This window comes from Notolabrus celidotus, chromosome 9 (assembly GCF_009762535.1).
Source record: "Notolabrus celidotus isolate fNotCel1 chromosome 9, fNotCel1.pri, whole genome shotgun sequence".
In the NCBI taxonomy this organism is placed as follows: Eukaryota; Metazoa; Chordata; class Actinopteri; order Labriformes; family Labridae; genus Notolabrus; species Notolabrus celidotus.
In genome coordinates this window covers 10,822,712-10,842,944 of record NC_048280.1, presented here as the reverse complement: position 1 = coordinate 10,842,944, position 20,233 = coordinate 10,822,712, and the positions used below count along the sequence as shown (strand labels likewise).

Genomic DNA, 20,233 nt, shown 5'->3' with positions numbered 1-20,233 from the left:
TCCAGATTCATGGTATGGAGATGTTCCAATGTCACATTGAGTGATGATGCCTGCATTACTGGTTTTCATTTAGAAAAATGCTAAACAGGTGTTATAGAGTTGTATTCAAGCAGCAGAGTGGGGACTGAGCTTTTCCCAGTACATGAAAAGGTCAGTGTGGTTCAGCTGCACCAAACCGACCTGTGTGAGTATGTGTGCAAAGTATTAGGACGATGACAGCGTTTGAGAGGAGTACTATAGATTTAAAATGAAAGCAAATATGAAGTTGCAGTGTTGACTTTATCGTCTATGAAGTCAGGTCAGTGTCAAACTTGTAGTACTTTATGTACACACTCTTCCAGTTTCTAAGACAATGCATCAGGACACTGATCATAAACATCAGACAAGATCAACACAACATCACACCAGAATGTATCCACAAAGCATCTGTACCCACTACTAAACAAGACCATTTTTAATGTCCCAATGAATAGGTGACGTTAGCATGAAAAACACTGTGGCCACACACTGCACATAAACATCCTCAGATTCAAAATGAAAGTCAAAACTTAAACCTCAAAGTCATTGTTTCATTTCATATGCAATGTGCTGGAGCACAAAGCCAACACCACAAAACATGTGTCACTGTCCTAATACTCTGTGACTGCACTGTACATGTGTGTGAAAGATGGTGAAGATAGAAAAGGCCATGGGCTGAACCAGAGGAACACGTGTGTGCTGGCTACCACTGCACAAACCGTACGACTAAATCCCACACAGGGAGCGCTTCACTAAAGCCAATGGACTCCACATGTCTCCTCTACTTCAAAGGGATGAAAATGTAACACATCATTCAAGCCCATCCTCCTTCTGAACAGAGACATGCATAAAAGTCTGTTTATGATTCCAATATCACACCAATAACTTCTTTAACTACCCACGCAAGTGCTGATTGTCCTCATGTCTTAAAGAAAGTACAGATCCAATACAGAGGTGAGCTGTGGAAAATGGTGAGGAGTAAAACCGTTGTTATTTAGGGATTGCAAATCACTCCTTCACAGAGTTCATCCCTGTGTTTGCTCTGTATTATTCTGACACCTACTGGATGGCCAAACAACGTCCATGTCTCACTGCTGAGTTACTGAGGCTGTATCATGAAACAACATCATGGACCATCAAGCACAGTCACTTTTTTGAGACAACACTGGCATCGATGGGCACTGTATCAACACGCAGTAATAAACGTGGTAAATAAACACTACACATGGCCTACCTAAGTTGACTCAGCTTTAGGATAGGACTGCTGCTCATCATGACACAAGTATGCAAACAAAACTCTAGGAATTGCTCTTAATAAACCAGAGGATAAATTATCAAATAGAACAGAGCAGATTAACACCATGTGCAACAGCCTGCTGTGATCCAGAACAAGACACAGCTTCATATTACAAAATCCTACTTTACTGGAAGAGATGGACATCAGACAAGCAGCGTGCACAGTCTGCACACACACACACACACACACACACACGCACACGCACACCAAACATACACAAACACACACACGCGCACACACACGCACACACGCACAGTGTAAGAGCCAAGGCTGATGGATAGATGTGCCTATGGCAGTATTGCGCAAAGGAGCTTTCATACGCGGCTCAGCACAGAGGGAAACGTTTACTTAGACAGAGACAGGAAAGAACAGACAGAGGCCAACTGTGCCATGATCCATCACAGGCCTACCTATGACATTACACAGAGCAACCTGATTCTGAGGTTGTCTTGGAGGCTTGCCTCCCAAGAGAGAGAGCATCCAGCCGACCAGTTGTGTTTCTCTGTCAATGATAGGTGACTGGGAAAAGGTCTGCGTGTTAGAGAGTGCCACAGAGACCGTGAGACATTTGACTTGGGAAAGAGAAATGATGTTAAAGAAAAAAGTTAAGATAAACATGTAGTACGTCTCTTAGGCTGATCCTGAACAATAACACACTGAGTCTTACTCTCAACTCAAATGACTTAATCTTAATTCATAAAAATTGTGGCAGTCTTTTTTGTCTGATTTCATTCAGTTCTACAATTATTCCCTCAGCTGTCAGGAAGTTTTTGATGTTTGATACTTTAAAGCCAATGCCCTGAGCGCTGTAGAAAAGAACAACAACAATAACAAACAAACCAACTAAATCACCTGAACACTATTAGATTGGTAATTTGTAACAAATACCAGGTGCTGGTTTCCTAGGATTCAGACACATTTGCATGGTTGAATCCATCAAATATTTTTTGTGGATCATTGTGTTTATTTTGAAAGTCATCATCAAAGCATTGTGCTGTGTTAGATCCTCACTTAAAGTAAATCAGGCTTAATACACTAATGTGAAAAACGAATCAGAAACAATAAAATAAAAGGGGAGTCATAAATAACCGAAAGTTACTGGTTTCATTAGAATCCAGGCAAATCCTTCTAGTGAATAATCATGGATGACCCAAAGGAAACTCCTCATGTTTTTGTACCCTATCACTCTGCATTTATAAAAGTGAAAGTGATTGCACACCATAAACAAGCCAGAACAAAAGACAGCAAATTTTCACCAGACCAAACCTTTTAAACTGTGAACTTCTTTGATGTGGCTTCTGCCTGCTATTCCACATTGCCTCAGATACCACAAAAGATCCTCCACTTTCAGTTTGCCCCTCACTGCCCAGAGGTTTTTCATATATCTTCCTATGACCACCATAGTTCATGTATTTTAAAACAAACCACAGTTAAGTGTGTGATATACTATACTATCAAAAGACTGAAGGAATTTCCTTCACTGTGTTCAGTAACATCCGCTGACCCCCAAATACAACAGTAAATGATTTACTCAGCATGGCACATGAAGTTGATCTAACTCAATAAGACATCCTAAAGTCCAAAATAACAAAGTTCAGATTACAGTTGTTTGTGCGGTATGTTTTGTTTGTTTTCTGTCAGTATTTCAGCGTTGATAAAATGAGTTTGCTTTGGAAAGAGTCAGTCTGAAAACTTTCATGGGTCCTAGTAAGTTTTTCAGCTTAGCTGTTGAGTTGATCAGTGTGACTATATGGCTCCACCCAGAGGACACTGGAGAGAACTTGATGGATTTCATATTTTGTCTCAAGAGAAATGAGTTTGGGGACTGATATTTGAATCTGTAACGTTTTATTGGTAACACATTTATCTCTAAAGCCAGCACAAATGATAGAAAGGTGAAACGTGTGTCTTGTTCGTTTAATGGAATGGCATCTGATACTACAAAGAACTAATACTATTAACAGTGGCATGCTCAGGCTGTTTGAGGGGCTGGGGCAAAAAAAAACCAAAAGAGCATCTCCTTTCAAACACCTGGAACTCACAGCTGAGGGTGAATCTAAATGTATTGAGGCAAAGTTAAAAAGAGAGAGGTCTGGGGGTCCTCAGCAGCTAACACTTGATTCCCTGCATTGTGGTAAATACTTAAGTGACCATTTGTGCTGGATATTGAATTATGAAAAAGGAAAGCACAAAACTATTTATTTTTTTCTATATCATTCATTTAATTAAATCATTAAAATAACATAACAAACTACCAGGGCATCCAGAGGGCGCTTTCATACATTTTGTACATTTGAGAGGGGGGCTCTATTTTGTGTTTTCTTCATTTTAGGGGGAACCAATGGGCATTTTTGTTGTGTTTCTTTTATTTTAGTGGCATCCAGAGGGCACTTTTTTGCATTTAATTCATTTAAGAGGGAACCAAAGGGCAATTTTGCGTTATGTTCATTTAAGGGGCTTCTAGATTGCTCCTTTTTTTACGTTTTTGCATAGGTGGGACATTTTCCTCTGAAAGGGCAGCAGAGAAGCCTTTTTTTAAAAGTTTGATCTACTACAGACAATCCAAGAGGGCACTTTTGCGCATTTTCTTTTGTAGAACACAGACTATTAATTCCTTTATCAAGTGTAAACATTACACATGTCAACATCTCTGTTCCCAGCTTCTAAAATGATATCTTTTTTATTGAAAACTAGATACATTCGAATTGGTTGATTGAAAAAACAAATGCTGTTAGACCATTTTTGAAGAAATTGAAAGAAAAAACAAACTAATCAATGTATGACAAAGGCTATATGAAGTCCCAGCTCCAGTGCTTAAAAGTGATTTATCAGGAAAATAAACAAAAACTACAAATCTCTATTAAAAAGGAGGACCAAACACACATTAACACTGTGCAGGCGTCTTCCATTGAGGCTGAGTTCTGTCATGCCTGTGTGAAGCTGTGTCTGCTGAGACATTACACTATTCTTCAAGAAGGAAAAAATCAATCTATTTGACAGATGAGGGGGGTTTGGACGCTAAATGTTTACTCCTTGCCACACAACTCCCATAAGAGTTCTGCGCACACAGTTAATCCAGTCATTTTGAAAGACATGGGAGACCGACTTTATCTCATAAAAACATTCCTGCATTTGTGTATCATGTTCGAAGGAAGGTTGGCGTACTAAAAAAAAATTTCACAAGAGAGCAAACTGAATTTTACACGTGGTCTTTCACAATTATAAAGAGTGACCACAAAAAAAAATGGAATAAAGTCCTTCTTCAATCAGGATGCAGACTCAAAACTTAATGATGACTCAGGGGTCTGTAAGTTTCCACATAAATGTCTGAGGTGATGTTTCACTGGCTACACTGTTTGTATTTCAACAGATCTGTTTTTCACAACTGATGAAGATTTGTCGTAACTTTTCTGAGTGTTCATAACACATTGTAGTAACAATCTGTTTTCTTCTGTTGTTAAATGATCTTATTCAGCTGGGTCTAGTTCAATATCTCACAACCCCAATTCCAATAAAGTTGGGGTGTAAAATGATCATCATTTCATTGTTTGCAAAGTCAAATGAATGTGAAGGGGGCTCTGTGTTAATTAGCATCAGAAAGAAAAAAAAATGTTGTTTGATTGAATGTTGATTCAAGGTCTGAACAGCCTCGGTGCAGCAATTCTACCATTTCCCCTCATGCATTTCTTACTGACTTGACATGGGGCCTGTCATGAGTCATGACACCTTTGAACTCACTCTTATCAAGCGTTAGGTATGACTTGCCTGGATTATTACTTTTTTAACACTAGAGTTACTATGGAGTGAAAGTCTTTCCTGTATGCTGCCAATATTTCCCTGTTACCTGTTTTACCCTGCATAGCATAAACACCTGTGAGGTCCTGCAGAGTTAAAGGAAAAGGCAGTGAGAGCTAGAGTAAAATGGAACAGACTACAGGACAACATACAGTGTACTTTTTACCTCTGATTAGGTTCAGCACCTTCCTAACGTGTCTGTCTCAACCCCAACAGTGTCTGTTCAACAACAACAGAGGGCGCCATTATGCTTTCCTAAACTCAGCAGCTCACTCCAACAAACAGCACACTCAGGCACAATCCTTTCCTCACTTTCTCAACACTGGTGTTAAACATGTCTGAAGTATGTCAAGTCATCAGTCGTGATCTTTTATGACACCTGCTTGATTTGCAGTTATTTGTGCAATCGCATGAAATGTTAATTCACCGTCAGCACTATAACTGAAAATGTTATCTGACAAAGACAAACAAAAAAGAGATAATGACAGAGGAGTTCCATAGAGTGTAGTAGAAATGCCCAAAACTTCAACAGAAATACAAAGCTCTACCTCTAAAGGGGACGGATCACTGTCTCCGTGCTCTCCAACTGTGACTTCCAGCAGTGGTGTTGATGATTACACCGTGCGTGGACTAAACATGACTTAGACTAAAATATCAGAGGACAAGGGAAAGTCTGTATACTGTGTTGTTTTATCTCCGTTACACATTATCTCACACTGTTGGCAATTTTGCATGCTAATGAAACTGGTTGAAATCAGAGACTGGACTGTTGTTAGAAAAATGATGGAGTTTGATAACATATTGTTTGATGTAAATGGTCATTTGTCATTGTGAAACTGTTAATTACTATAGTAATATATGTTTCCTACATGTCACTTTGATGGCTTGAAAACTTTTGGTGTGTTTCAAGTTTGTGCCGATATGAGACACAAATTTCAGGCACAATGTTAAAATAATCTTTTATCAGTACCTTGTGTTAATGTTTTCTGACAAATTACCTTTTATTTAAAAAACGTGAAATTAAATGTTAATTTTTTTTTTTAATTCTGATAAAAATCCAAGCGGCAACCTCCGGTCTCAAACTATGAAGCCCATGTGGAAGTGTTATAAACTGCAATTCATCGAGAATCCGCTTGAGGCTGGCTGCAGAAAACACCGGAAACCACATACACACCAATTCAAAAAAGACGATCTTTGCAGCATTAATAAACATGTTTACAGCCTGGTTCAAAAAACAGTTTGGCTCTAAAGGCTGATTTATACTTCTGCGTTGAATCAATGGCGTACCCTACGCCGGGGGTCCGTGTAGCTCCCGTACCTACGCCGAGGCCTACGCACGTAGCTGACGTGCACCTCCTCCAAAATGTAACTATGCGTAGAGCCGACGCGGACCGCAAGCTCTGTGATTGCTCCGCTCGGCGGCTTTGTCTTTCCCGCATTTACAACACTTCCGGGATCCCGGACATCGGCCGCACATCGGCCGCGTATTTCATCTCCTCCTCTTTATTCTTCATGTAATCATGTCTGTATGATAAACAGCAACATGTATCAGCTGTAGATTAACATAACACGCTCTGAATCGCTGTGGAAAAGTAAACAGAGATCGTAGCAGGACCGGAAGCAGGCTGCCAGCTATCAGAGACACCGCACTGCCCTCAGGCATTTCGGTGGAGAATTGCTGCGCAACACGGACACATCGACGCACAAGTATGTGGTGCTCATGTCCGCGTCAGCCCCTGCTGGGTAGGGGAGACGCAGAAGTATAAATCAGCCTTAAGTAGCTAATTTCTGTATCGGCACACACTGTACGGGGGGTGAATTTTTTTTAAAACGCAACGGTTCAGAAAATATTTAGATTACGAGTTTTTGCCCAAATAAGGACATGACTGACTTGACTCCCGGCAGGAACACATAGCTGTTGGCTAGGAGGCTCGAACTCAGCCTCTTTACCTCACACTATAAGTGGTTGAGTTCCGCATTTCCAATATGGCTGCTGCCATCAATTGGCTTCAAAACAGCGCTCAGGAACAGATTTGTGATGTCACGGATACTACGTCCATTATTTATACACTCTATGTATAAAACAGATTCCTCAGACAAATTTACCAAAAAAGTACTTTATAAATTGAATATATTTTTTGTCAATTTTAAAGTCTGATTAAAAAACAAACAGAATATTATGAATCTAACTTGGCATGTAATTCCAACATGAAGTGTGTAACAGTTTTCTAAATTAGCGCTACACACAGGCTTATCAACCCTCGTCATTCTGACCACAAATATCCATGTAAAATTGGCCTGCAGGATCTCCATGAAGACTCCTGTGGAGACTTCAAATTGTCAGTGGTGGCTTATTTTTAACTCTAAGTTAAATATACATCCAGGAGGAAGCTTACATTCATAAATGATTAAATGTAGGCGTATGCATCTGGGCATGTCCATGCAGAGATCAACAGCACAGCTGCTAACATTACATCTTGTCACACTTCCTCCACATGAAGCAAAAAATATCTGCACTCATTGAAAAAAATGGAAGAGGAAATCTTTTTTTTTTGCAGGATCGGGTTTTGCTCTCATCCCTCATATCAAAGAGGATTACATCTGGGGGTGGGAACAGGCTCAACACTGATGTGGTCACAAAGCATTATCTAATATTTACATCTCACAATCGAGACAGAAAATACAACAAATAGATGCTTACGCTCCACAGCTGTGTCTCCATGAATTGTATTTGTATGAACAGCATTGTTTAAAAAGCTCATTAGACCTGATTTAGTTCTGGAGATATATCAGAGACTCATTCTATTGCTTGTGCTTAACAGGTTGAAATGTCTTTTATATGCTACTGTGAAATAGAGCTGTCAGAAATAGTAACTGGAGCACGATCTGCCACAGCTCCATTGTCATAATTAGAGTCCCTCAGAGATTGCATTGACTGTGGAGCTGACTGTCAGTGTCAAGCATCAGGTGGAAAATTGTCCTCTGCTGTGGGAATGTAAGTAAAGTCTCTATTAGAATGACTGCTACAGAGAGAGCAAGTGAACATTTACATCTATGGGTTTTCAAATGAAGAACAGCTTGACGCACGTTTGTCAGGAATTCACCAGGAAGGAAAACTGACACTAAGATCATAATGTGTGGCTGGAAAAAAGGGGCCAGCTAAAAGTTGTGAGAGAGAAATGACTATCTACCAACAGATAAATACTTTAGATAAATCATGATCCACTGAAACCTGCTGCAGCCTTTAGAGACTGAAAAACAACAATGACAACAAAAATGAAAAAAGAAAGGTGTTCCTTTTTGTCTTGTCAATAGACTTTATTTCCAGACTGATAAATACTCAAACTATTTACAGTTTCATTGCTGAAATAATCAGCTGCTGTTTCTTTCTTAAAAGATGAATTATTTCATATTAAAGCTCAAGCTGTTTTAGAGGTCAACAAAATAGATAGAGAAATGTGATTTGTTGTAAAAAAAAAAAAAAAAAATGCAGTGTTCCGCTCAGACGCCAACAAACATATATAGAACAGAAATAAAAGCAATAACCCATCAATAATTAAAGCAGCTGTCCAGTTTTCTTCAAACGCCTCCTTATTCAAATATACGTAGTCAAAGACTGCCTTTAAATTGGTCGCTGAAAATCTGGAAGTAAAAAGAAGGAGGCCCTCTGGCTTGAAGGATTACTAAAGGAGATTGCGGCCCACTCATGTATTACAATGTCTTGTGGATAAGCATATTAAATATGTGCGTCAGGCCCAATACTCAGTGTGAAGATGGGTCCTTGTCATGTCACGGGGACAAAGACTATTGTATAACAGAAGACGCTTTGAGGCGTCTCACAACAAAAGCCTAACAGGAGAGGTTTCACATTCAGGGGCGTTGCAAGAGAGGCCAACAGAACACATTCATGGTATATAAACAGAAGAACATGTGTTCAGTCTGCATCGGGGTGTATGACCTGCACAGCGCAGAACAATGTGCAGAGCCTCTCTGTGCTCACCTTGGATCTGAATTTGAGGAAAGTAATGTCTGTAGGAGATGATTTTGTGACATTTCAAATAGTCTGGCAGCCAATCATGATCCAGTACGCAACTTTCACAAGAGGGATGTGGAAAATTCATGTGTTCATACACTGAGAAAAAAATGTAGACAAACAGACAGATCCAATTTCAACTGGGATTTTTGACATACTTCACCTTCCTAACCCACTGAACCCAACACATGAGTTGATTTGTGTTCATTGTTTCCTTTTGGCTGAAATACGGCTTTAATATCCATGACAATAATGGTGATAGCTATATAAATATATATCACACACAAAGCTTTTTCACTTTTATCTGACCGCTCTGAATGAAGCAATTATCAAGTGCCACCCTAGCACATCATGCATACAATAACAAAACAGAGGGACAGATGCTCCAGAGTTCTGTTTGACAAACTGTGAACATGCTGGTTTTGAAAACACTTCAATGTCCTGTGTTTGTGTCTAGCTGTCCTTGTTCAGCCGATTGTACCACCCTCCCTCCTCTGTAATTGTAGTTTACCCTTTCTGCTGCTCCCTTTGTTGCAGATACAGTTTGTTCCAGTTCTCCCTTTAGAACTGTTGCTGTTTCCTTTGAAATGGCCTAATTGCTTTGTTCTTTTTCAGTACATTTGCTTGCCTCTGCTCCAGTTCTTCCTATTCCCTGCTTGTGGGGAGCGGATGCATATTTAGACAGCGGAAATTAAGCTACAGCTTAACTCAGTAGAAATCCATCTATAAAAACAATCACTCAAGTCCACTACATGTACAACAACTTGACAGGGATGACTCTTGCACAAAACATGCAACTGAACTTGAAAGGGATTTTTTTCCAGGTCCACAAAGGCAAAACATGGTGTTGCCCAGTTCTGTCAGCCAATACATCTCAAACAGGAAGTTATTCTTTGTTGTTTTCCAAACAACCAGAGCCAAATTCCTTCCTAAAATGGCCTTGACGCGACAAAAAAAAAAAAGGTAGGGACTGGCAACCAGGCTTTAGGAAATAGTACTCGGTAGTGGAGGGATGACCCTTGGCGATCTCTCAGTCATCATCCCATCAGGTCTAGTGGTTATTTTAAAGTGTGGGATATTCATGGCCCAGGATGGAGGAATGGCTGCTCCCATCCTGCCTTTCAAAAGCACGGAAGCAGGTTGGAAATTTATGTTGTTCACACACTGTGGGAAGAAGGCTTTATTTACTGTGCGGAGACTTTCTGACATAATAGGCATTTAAAAAAACAATAAACTCTTTGGGGTTTACGAGTCCCTCAGGCCTAACACTTTTAATACAAATCATTTTACTGGATTCTGACGCGGCGAGAAACACTTTTAAAAACAAGCAAAATAATTACACAACTTAACCCATATACAACATTTCAGCCACACAGTTGTTGTGCTTTGTTCTGTATCATGAACGGCCTACTGCATGTGGTTATCACTTGGGTTCATGCTAGGTTATGATCAGTGAGAAAGTGTTAGCATAATGAGTGGATTACACCCTGTGCCTCAGCTAACTCAAGATAAGAGAGCTAAAAATACTTCCTTCTGAAAACAAGACAACTTATTAGTCAGGTAATAATACTGAGGTGTTGCTTAATCAAAGGTAACATGGCCTCTATCAGGCTGATGAATTGTGACCTTTAATGGCAATGTTTCTTTTGGTTTGTATGTTTTTTTTTTAAAGGGATTGCACAAGCCTTTCTTTAGTGCTGCTATGGATTTCTGTGTGTGTTTGTGCGTTACAGTGTAATTAATTGGTGCTATGTTGTGTTTTACTTTTAAAGGTGACATATCATGCAAAATTGACTTTTTAATGGTTCTTCACCTGAAATATGTGTCCCTGGCATGTCTACAAACCCCCCGAGAATGAAAAAAATCCATTCTGCCCCTGTTTTGATTTCTACACCTTTCTGTAAATGTGTGTGAAACGAGCCGTTTCAGACTTCCGTGTTTTTGTTACGTAACAACAATATCCGGTCTGTCACGGAGTCAGAGCTCGGAGCTTGTTCAGCCCATAGACTGTATGAAATAATACTGAATCCCTCCTCCTATTTTCATTACCTGCACACATGTGTGGTAACAAGGAGCTGAGGAGGGAGGCATGCTAGTTGTAGGCTGTCTTAATAAACACAAAGGTCGGTTTTACTCCCCACGTCTGCAGATTTGAAGATCTAGTGGATGATTTTTATTTATCATGGATAAGTGCTAGCGCTAGTTAGCATAGCCACATAGCTACATGTTCGTAGCTGTGTACCAAGACACACGTCTACATACTGATAAATAAAACAACAAGAAACACTAAATCTATGACCAATCGTTCAGAAAGGTCCTGCTACAGGCGCCTCTCCGTCAGGATCAGATTCTGGATCAGATTCAGAGGGTTGAAGTAACGCGATCTCTGAGCAGCCGTGTATATTCAGCCAACATGTAAACATTAGATCAACGTGCTGGAGAGCCGAGGCACATCCACTTCCGGAGGGGGCGTGGTCAGAGGGAAAACAGAGTGTTCTGAGGACTGCTGAAGAAAAGGACTTTTCAGGCATGCCAAAATCTGATTTCAAAGTTTTTTTTGAGCATAAACTTTAAAGACATGTTTTGGGGACCTCTTAGAGCAATATATATTGATGAAAAAAGCGTGATATGTCACCTTTAAATATTGGGGAAAACAGGTGATTTGTTGTAATGCAATAGTTTTATTTGTACAAAGTAGAACTGAAAACAAGTTGGCGTAACAGCCTTTTTAATTTACAAATTATTTTGTGTTGAAAAAGAAAAATGAAAATGTACTCCCACATATTTGAATTTCACAAAAAGCAATATTTTGTGTATTTTTTGACACTTTTCCACATATCACAAACTTGGGTTTACAGCCTCCTCTCTACAGAGTGAGCGGAGGACAGGTTGATAACATAAACGGTCTCTCCTGCTGCTTCACACAATATCTCAAAATTGGAATTAGAAAACCTATGTAGCAGCTATATACCCACATGAAATCAGGTCGCACACAAGAGTGCTCAAAAGTGGCGAAAGCTGAAGAGAAAGTGAAGTTCCCCCTTGTTTCAGAGTCCCTTATGCATACTGCATCACTAAAGAAACTGAGTTTTGGTGTTTAATTTCTGGTGTAGAGCATCATGGTCAATCATTTCTGTTTTCTCTGACTGCCTGTCACCATGGTGTCTTTTGAACTTTGCAGCCATTTAGCTATGTCTGGAGTTATCCATTCAAAAGCAGGCATGCACAGGTACAAAGATGATACAAAGGCTTTCCACTTATTAAGCTGTGAGCTTAACTGAAGTTTCAAAGCTGAGCTAAGAACCACATGTCTGACATTTAAATCAAATGTAGGTACATATGTATGTAAGTATGTATATACGTATGCATGTATGCATGTATGTGTGTATGTATGTATGATAGTTTTGTTTGTTTATTGCATGATTTTTATTGTTCTTATTGATGTTGATGTTTTTATTCTGTGTGCTTTAGCTTGTTTGCTTTTCATTGTTTTCAGGATTTGCTTCCTGTCTTCGGCCTGTTTACCTTGTGAAGCACTTTTAGTTGCCTTAGGGTGGGATGCGTGCTATATAAATACATTTGCTCGCCTGCATTATCTCCCGAGTCCCAACAAAGATGAAAATCAGGCTTTGTGTCTAAAGTGCAGTTGGATTTAAAAACAAGGTAAGTATAAGGTATTAGGTGGGGTTTATTAGCAGTTAAAGCAGATTTATTCATTTTCAACAGTTTCCTAAGAGTTAACAATGGTATGAACCATCAATGATACACTGACTGCGAGGTCATCTTTAACCTAACCTAACTAACATCTTTTATCCTTGGGGCCAATTTGACCTAAGCAATTTGAACCTCCAGAAACTGATTGTTACCCAGGTTTATGTGTCAGGTACTTTTATGTTTCTTTGTTGACTACCTACACAGCCTTTAAATAAAATATATTTCAAGCATAAAAACAATTTAAAGAATTTAGTAGGACTTTATTTGTAAAACAGAAAATTAAACTGGTGCTTGTCATGCGCTCGTCGGCCCTGCCTGGTTTCTATGTTATCAAAACGTATGACACAGGACTCGTCATTGAATATCTTTAGAGACATGGTGGCTGGAAATATTATATCGGTATATCGGTTCGATCCCAGCTCCTGCATCCACATGTGGAAGTGTCCTTGGTTATAGTGACCTCAATATCATCCAGAACCACCAAAACAAATGTGTGTAAAATGTTGATATTTCTTATGTTTTACAGCTAAAATAGCCTGAGGTCAAATTGACCCAAGGAACACTGATGCATATTTTTTTTTTCAGGAAATTGGAACACATCAACATTTTAATTTTATGTTTTCCCAGTTGTCCCCATTGAGTTAGGAAAAGTCATGAAATATGAAGCCAAAAAAATTATGTTTGTCATTAATTTCAACCCCAAGGATAATAGGAGGGTTAAAGATTGCTGAATACACAAGTGGTCACACTTCATTTCTTAAGTCCAACTTAGAGAGAAGCAGTACAAAGAACACTGGGAATGATGAAAAATATGACTGAATCATTACAAACACAAAACAGGAGGAGGTGGCTGCCCACAGCTGATGGCGGGGACTAACATTTCTCAGGCTTGTGGTAACAGGAAAAGGGTAAACCCGTGCAGTGACAGAGCACGGAAACCCAGGAGACAAGAGGGAACAAAACATCCTCACAGGCTCTGCCTACTCAGGTGTCAAATACAGCCTTCAGCGAGAGAGTGACAAATGGATCAAGTAAAATGACACAGACACATCACTGCTCTGCCCGACATCTGAAAGAAAAATGTGGAACAGCAGTCTCCTCTCCATTTGACCCTAATGTTACAGCATTGTTGTCATGTAATGATGAAAGAACATGATACATGTTTTTCCCTAAAGAAAACACGTGAGTATTTTGTTAATCCCAGTGCTTCTACTCCATACATGATGCAATAAAACTGCACACAAACAAGCCAAAGATACACTCTTAGGCATTCAAACAATATAAACGGGGGGGACGTGGAGGTACTGAGCTAGAATCTGACACTTCAGGTTTTCGGTAGTGTGCCATCCTGAGTAAGGCTCTGGTTTGCATTTTAACTTCCATCAGATTATTCTCCCTACGCACACTCTGAGGTGTTTCTTTCCAAATTAAGCATGAACCAGCCTTCAAACTGTTGGTCTGAACGATTTGGCCTTGGCTTGGGGGTCAGAGCCAGTATTCGGTGGAGCAGCCGTTTCACACTCCATTAATAACATAATGAGGTGACCACGAAGTGCCTTACATGATCACTAAAACCCTTAATGGTTAAGATACCATGTAAAGATAGGCGCTGGAGAGCAGCAGCTACAGCATATCACACTCATGGTCACTTGTGCTATGCTGTCACATGGCACCTGCTGCAGCCAAGAACTTAACCAAAGGGATCCGATGGGCTTTTCAGCTGGATTTATATTGAGAGAAGGACAATGGGAGCTGGAGGAACCTGAGGCTGGGGTTTATAGGTCAGCATCTGTAGTTAGGGTTGAGAACTATGGGACTAGTCCCTGTAGTTGCCGTATTTCTGTTACATATTGGATGTAGGAAGGTGTGATGTCGAGATGGATTCAACAAGCGGTGATGGAAAGAGGAAGATAAGTGAGATTTGAACGCTGCACAGCATCAGTAACTTCAAAGAGATTAAACAAGCAACCAATCACACGTTCGTGCTGTCCCCACATGGTTTATCTATGCATTGCTGCTGTAGCCCTGTTTTTACAGTTTTGAGACCACACATGTCAGTCACAGTGTATCTTACATCTCAGTGGACAGTGATTTCCTGAGGTCACTCAGACTATTGAAGACATCTTTTGGGAACAAGCATCTCCTTCTGTAAGGGCGACGGCATGCTGCTATGTTGACATTAATATTTTTTAAAGATCTGTTTATTTTTATTTTTACACATTACATACAAAAGATAAATGTAAACAATGAAAGCAAGTGATGTTTTTTGTGTAAGAAACACAATAAGTGACTGAAGGAAAAATCAAGCAATAATAATAAATGATACTGATTTAAAATAAAGGACAAATAAATAGAAAGGAAAATAGAAAATAGTGAAACTGCAATAAGATCAATAGGTTGCTATGTTGACATTTGAAGTCTGATGAGAATCCTCACATATGTCGAGTAAAGGACCTCAGGGATGTTTCAATGGTTTTGCACCATTTTTTAAGATTTTAAGGTATTACATCCATATAGACATTTTTGCTTAACATTTAACACATTTAAAGTTGTTCTCATAAGTTTACATACCCTGGCAGAATTTGTGATTTTTTTTGGCCATTTTTCAGAGAATATGAATGATAAGAGAAAAACTTTTTTTTCACCCATGGTTAGTGGTTGGGTGAAGCAAAATATTTATCAAACGACAGTGTTTACTCTTTTTATATCATAATGACAACAGAAACTACCCAAGAAACCATAAATTCTGCCAGGGTATGTATATTTATGAGCACAACTGTAAGTGTTGAGTTATAAAGCGTTTACTAGTTTCATCCATAGACTGTATAAATAATGGACGTAGTATCCGTGACGTCACCCATCTGTTTCTGAAGCACTGTTTTGAGGCCGATCGTAAGCGTGAACCATATTGGAAATACTGATCTCAGCCTAACTGCTGTTGAGCTAGTGTGAGGTTCCGGACACCAACGCCACATTGGAAGGATTTCACCTGCTGTGGGCGGACAGGATACAGGAGAGCAAGACTGAACAAACTGGTGAAGAAGGCCAGCTCAGTCCTGGACCCTGTGGAGGTGGTGGCTGACAGGAGAATTATGGCCAAGCTGTTGTCTCTGATGGCCATTTTTTTTCCTATATATATTCTTGTTGGAATTCTTGTACTGGACACCTTCTTGTTTGCTGCTGTAACTCTGTGAATTTCCCCGTTGCGGGACGAATAAAGGAGTATCGTATCGTAAAGAGGCAGGCTTTGAGCCTCCTCACCAATAGTGTTCTCGCCCGTCAGTCAAGTAGGCTGTGCCTCTCATAATGAAAAACTCCTAGTCTTAATATCTTTGAAATTGCCGCATTATGAAAAAGTTCACCCCCATACAGTGTGCGCCGATGAAGACATGAGCTATCCAGACTACACTTGTTTTTTGAACCAGGCTGTAAACATATTTATTATTGCTGCAAAGATCGGCTTTTTTCAATGTGGTTTCCTGTACTTCCGGAGCCAGCTTCAAGCGGACACTCAAGAAACTGCAGTTTCTACCATTTTCACATTGGCTTCATTTCTTGCAGCTGGAGGTTGCCGCTTGATTACTTCCTAGATATAGAGTTTGGTACTATATGAGACAAGCACTGCCTGTTGCATAAAGTAATATGATATAAGTACTTTATCATATTGGAAAACTGTTTAATTTAGCCTTCTACTATTTTAGTGTACACAGTTTAAGTGGTCGCCTTTCTACAGAAAGATTAGAGGGAATTTGGGAGAATCCAAATCTTTAAAATGACAGATTATTTCCAGTCATACCAAGAATATTTGGTTGTTAGCAGAGCTGGTTGGGAGTAAGAGAGGATAAGCATCAACATTAAAGCACACTGGTGTGACATGAAGCTTCATCCTCTTATTAGCATTCCTCTTTTTGCACCACTGCCGAGTTCAAACTGTCTGATACTAAATGATGGCCGTTTTCCATTCCTCACAGCTAAGTTATACAATGTTTGCAACAGACATGCAAACACACTTGGGATGGATCACATCATTCATCTATCACAGCATCACACAAGCTGGGCTTTGATTCTGCACACCACTGTACAGGATATTGTGGTGACTCAGTCAGCGGGGATTTGAATGTCAATGCTCACCAGCCAATAAAAACAATCACTCCTCAGAACTCAATGGATAGCCTTTATAGTTAAGTGATCTCCATTTTGAGCACTCAGTGATCCAACAGCAGCTTGTATAGTGCTCATAGAGTGAGGAGCTGAGAACCATAATGGTACCAGGGTTTTAATGTTAAGATTTCAAAGTTTAAAATGAGTTGAATGGTGACCAATTTTGGTTTCATCAAAATTTTAAGTTATTCTGTTTTACACCACTTGAAGCTGGGTCAATGCTGGATCCCATATGTTTTGCTTGTTGCCCATACTTAAACCTGGGAACATTGAACCTCTATAGAGATGGGCTGGCTCCCTGCTTGTTCCTTTGTGATGTGATGCTATCATGGATGTAAACATAAACCTGAAAGTAATACATTGAAACAAAGCAACCCCTCCAAACGCATGGCCCAACACAGAAGAGCCAGCTCCTCAGGCCAAGTCAGTGGTATATCTTGAACATCCGTCTCTTATCAGAGGTGGTGGTATAAGACATCATTTGTCTCACACATACAACTCTGTCTTGCATTCTCTCTCAAAACAAGTAAGACCACACTCTCACGAGAGAGCATGTGACTCTAACGTCCCACAGCTGACCCATCACCCTAACGACTGCCAGGAGGCAGGCAAACGACCCTACTTAGAACCCTTTGTGACGACCTGAACACACCCACGACTGTTAGACTGTTATTTTTCTTTACCAGCTTTTTATTTCTTATGTATTTATTTGGTGCCTTAGTCCACAGCATCCTGTAATGCCTGGCACACATTACAGGACTCTTCAAACCTTCACAAATTTTGAGAGACCACACACTTGATGATAACAAAAGACAGATTGCACAAGATCTCTCCCTTCGATCTTATCGTGTGTGGTGTGCACTACGGAGCACACCACACACTAACCCCTTCTTCAGCAGAGTATCAGGATCTTTACGCTCTATATTCCAAATCTTGCATAGTAAAACATGCCTTTGGTGTAAACAAACATGGCGGACAAATGATTGTTTTTGGCCTCTTACTTTCCGAAAACAGAAACAAAAAAGAAAAACGATTTTGGAAAAAGTCATGGAGACGGCCGGAATGTGGGTTGTATGCATTACAGCGTGAGTTGGAGGTGAGTAAAAATTGTCACAGGTTATTACAGAAAGCTTGGAGAGTAGGGCTGTGTGCTAGATGCCTCCTCTTACATCAGTCATCTGAGTCAGCTTGCGTCTTGATTGGCTTTTGCTCCGGTACACGTGACATTACACACTGTGCGTGCTCGGCTCCCCTTGGAGCATCCCACACACTACAGGATTTCTAGTTTCAAATAATAAACATGTTCATTATTTACGATTTCTCCTTCTGAGGCCTTCCGAGCGGCTCCAACCGGACAAAATCACTCTTAACACACCCCACACCACAGGAAAATCCGACACCATGTTGTTTGCAAAGATCAGACAATCGGGCCTTTGCTGGCTTTGATCGTAAAGAGGAGATTGGGACAAAAATCAGCCCGATTATCCTGTAGTGTGTACCCGCCTTAACCTCTTGATTCCTAGGCCTCCCTCCTTCTCCTTCCTCCACAGATCTACAATGGATTGAAACAGGTAAAAAAAACACCCTGTCCCACCTGGCTCAAGAACCACCTTGACTTCACTGTTAGAGGCTTATATTTGCTAGTTCTTCCCCAGTCTGGTCAGAACTGAAGAAGCCTTTCGGAGGGGAGGCGAAACATCTTCAATTATTTCTACCAAGTCCAGTTGCCTTACGGATCAAGCTTTGAATTACCATGACCTGGATGACTGAGAACCTTCACGGACATAATGCATAGACCAAAATGTCACAACAGCTCAATCATCTATGCATGCATAGCATTTTTTAGGATAGCAGCATGGCTCTGGGTCTGTTGCTGGTATTGTCCAGTTAAAAATTATCGCCAGGATAACTAGCAGGGAATAACAGCTTAGTTTTTAAAAAAGTACCCTCAGTTGATACAATGGGACTTGAGTGAGACTAAAAAGTAATCCCACTGAGTCTTCAAAGTGTCACTATCACCTGCAGCAGTCAATCTGCCTCCTTAAAGCGGGTACGCACTACAGGATAATCGGGCTGATTTTTGTTCCGATCTCCTCCTTACGATCAAAGCCAGCAAAGGCCGATTGTCTGATGTTTGCAAAGCACATTGTGTGTGATTTTCCTGTGGTGTGGGGTGTGTTAAGAGTGATTTTGTCCGGTTGGAGCCGTTCGGAAGGCCTCAGAAGGAGAAATCGTAAATAATGAACATGTTTAATATTTGCAACTAGAAATCCTGTAGTGTGTGGGATGCTCCGAGAGGAGCCGAGCACGCACAGTGTGTAATGTCACGTGTACCGGAGCAAAAGCCAATCAAGACACGAGCTGACTCAGATGACTGACGTAAGAGGAAGTAAAAAACAAACAAAAACATGATGCCGGTGAAAACTCACCGCTGTAATGAATACAACTCGCGCTGTAATGCAAACAGCCCACATTCCAGCCATCTCCATGACTTTTTCCATAATCGTTTTTCTTTTTTGTGTGTTTTCAGAAAGTAAGAGACCAAAAACGATCATGACTGCTTCTTCCTGTTCATCCGCCATGTTTGTTTACACCGAAGTCACGTTTTACTACGCGAGATTTGGATTATTGAGCGTGAAGATCCTGATACTCAGCTGAAGAAGTAGTGCACACCACACTATAAGATCAGAAGAGAGAGATCTTGTGCGATCTGTCTTTTGTTATCATCAAGTGTGTGGTTTCTAAATTTGTGAAGGTTTGAAGAATCCTGTAATGTGTGCCAGGCATTAGTCTTCTTTCCAAAAAATCTAATTCTACTTTTTCTCAACAATCCATCCAACATGGTCATAACCTGTAGCGGTGCAGCAGTATGTTAAATATTGAAAAAAGCCTCTCTGTTAATGTTCTTTGAGAAGGATCGTAAGCTGGTAAGACTGTAACAGCAGATCTGTCATCTGGCAGCATGAGTCACAAGCACTAGTTAAAATACAACTATATTAAAATGTGCCTTTTAGTAACAGTTTGTTAACCTAGATCATTTGAACACCAATCAATCTGGACACTTAAAGTAAATATCACTACACATACTGCAATCATTTCTACCTCTCTGTAGTGTTGCTGCAGGAACACAGCCAAAACAACTTCAGCTCCCTTTCCACCATGTCCTTTTGAGCATAATATTTATTAATCCATTCACAACTGCACTGCTCTTAAGG

At 40.2% G+C, this 20,233-nt stretch overlaps 1 protein-coding gene across 3 annotated transcripts in view; it reads right to left on the bottom strand.

The window, feature by feature from the left end:
• The window catches only part of LOC117818829 (ADP-ribosylation factor-like protein 15), a 108,132-nt gene that overhangs the window by 77,508 nt on the left and 10,391 nt on the right, over window positions 1-20,233 (bottom strand). The gene's annotated exons all lie outside the window — the stretch shown is intronic.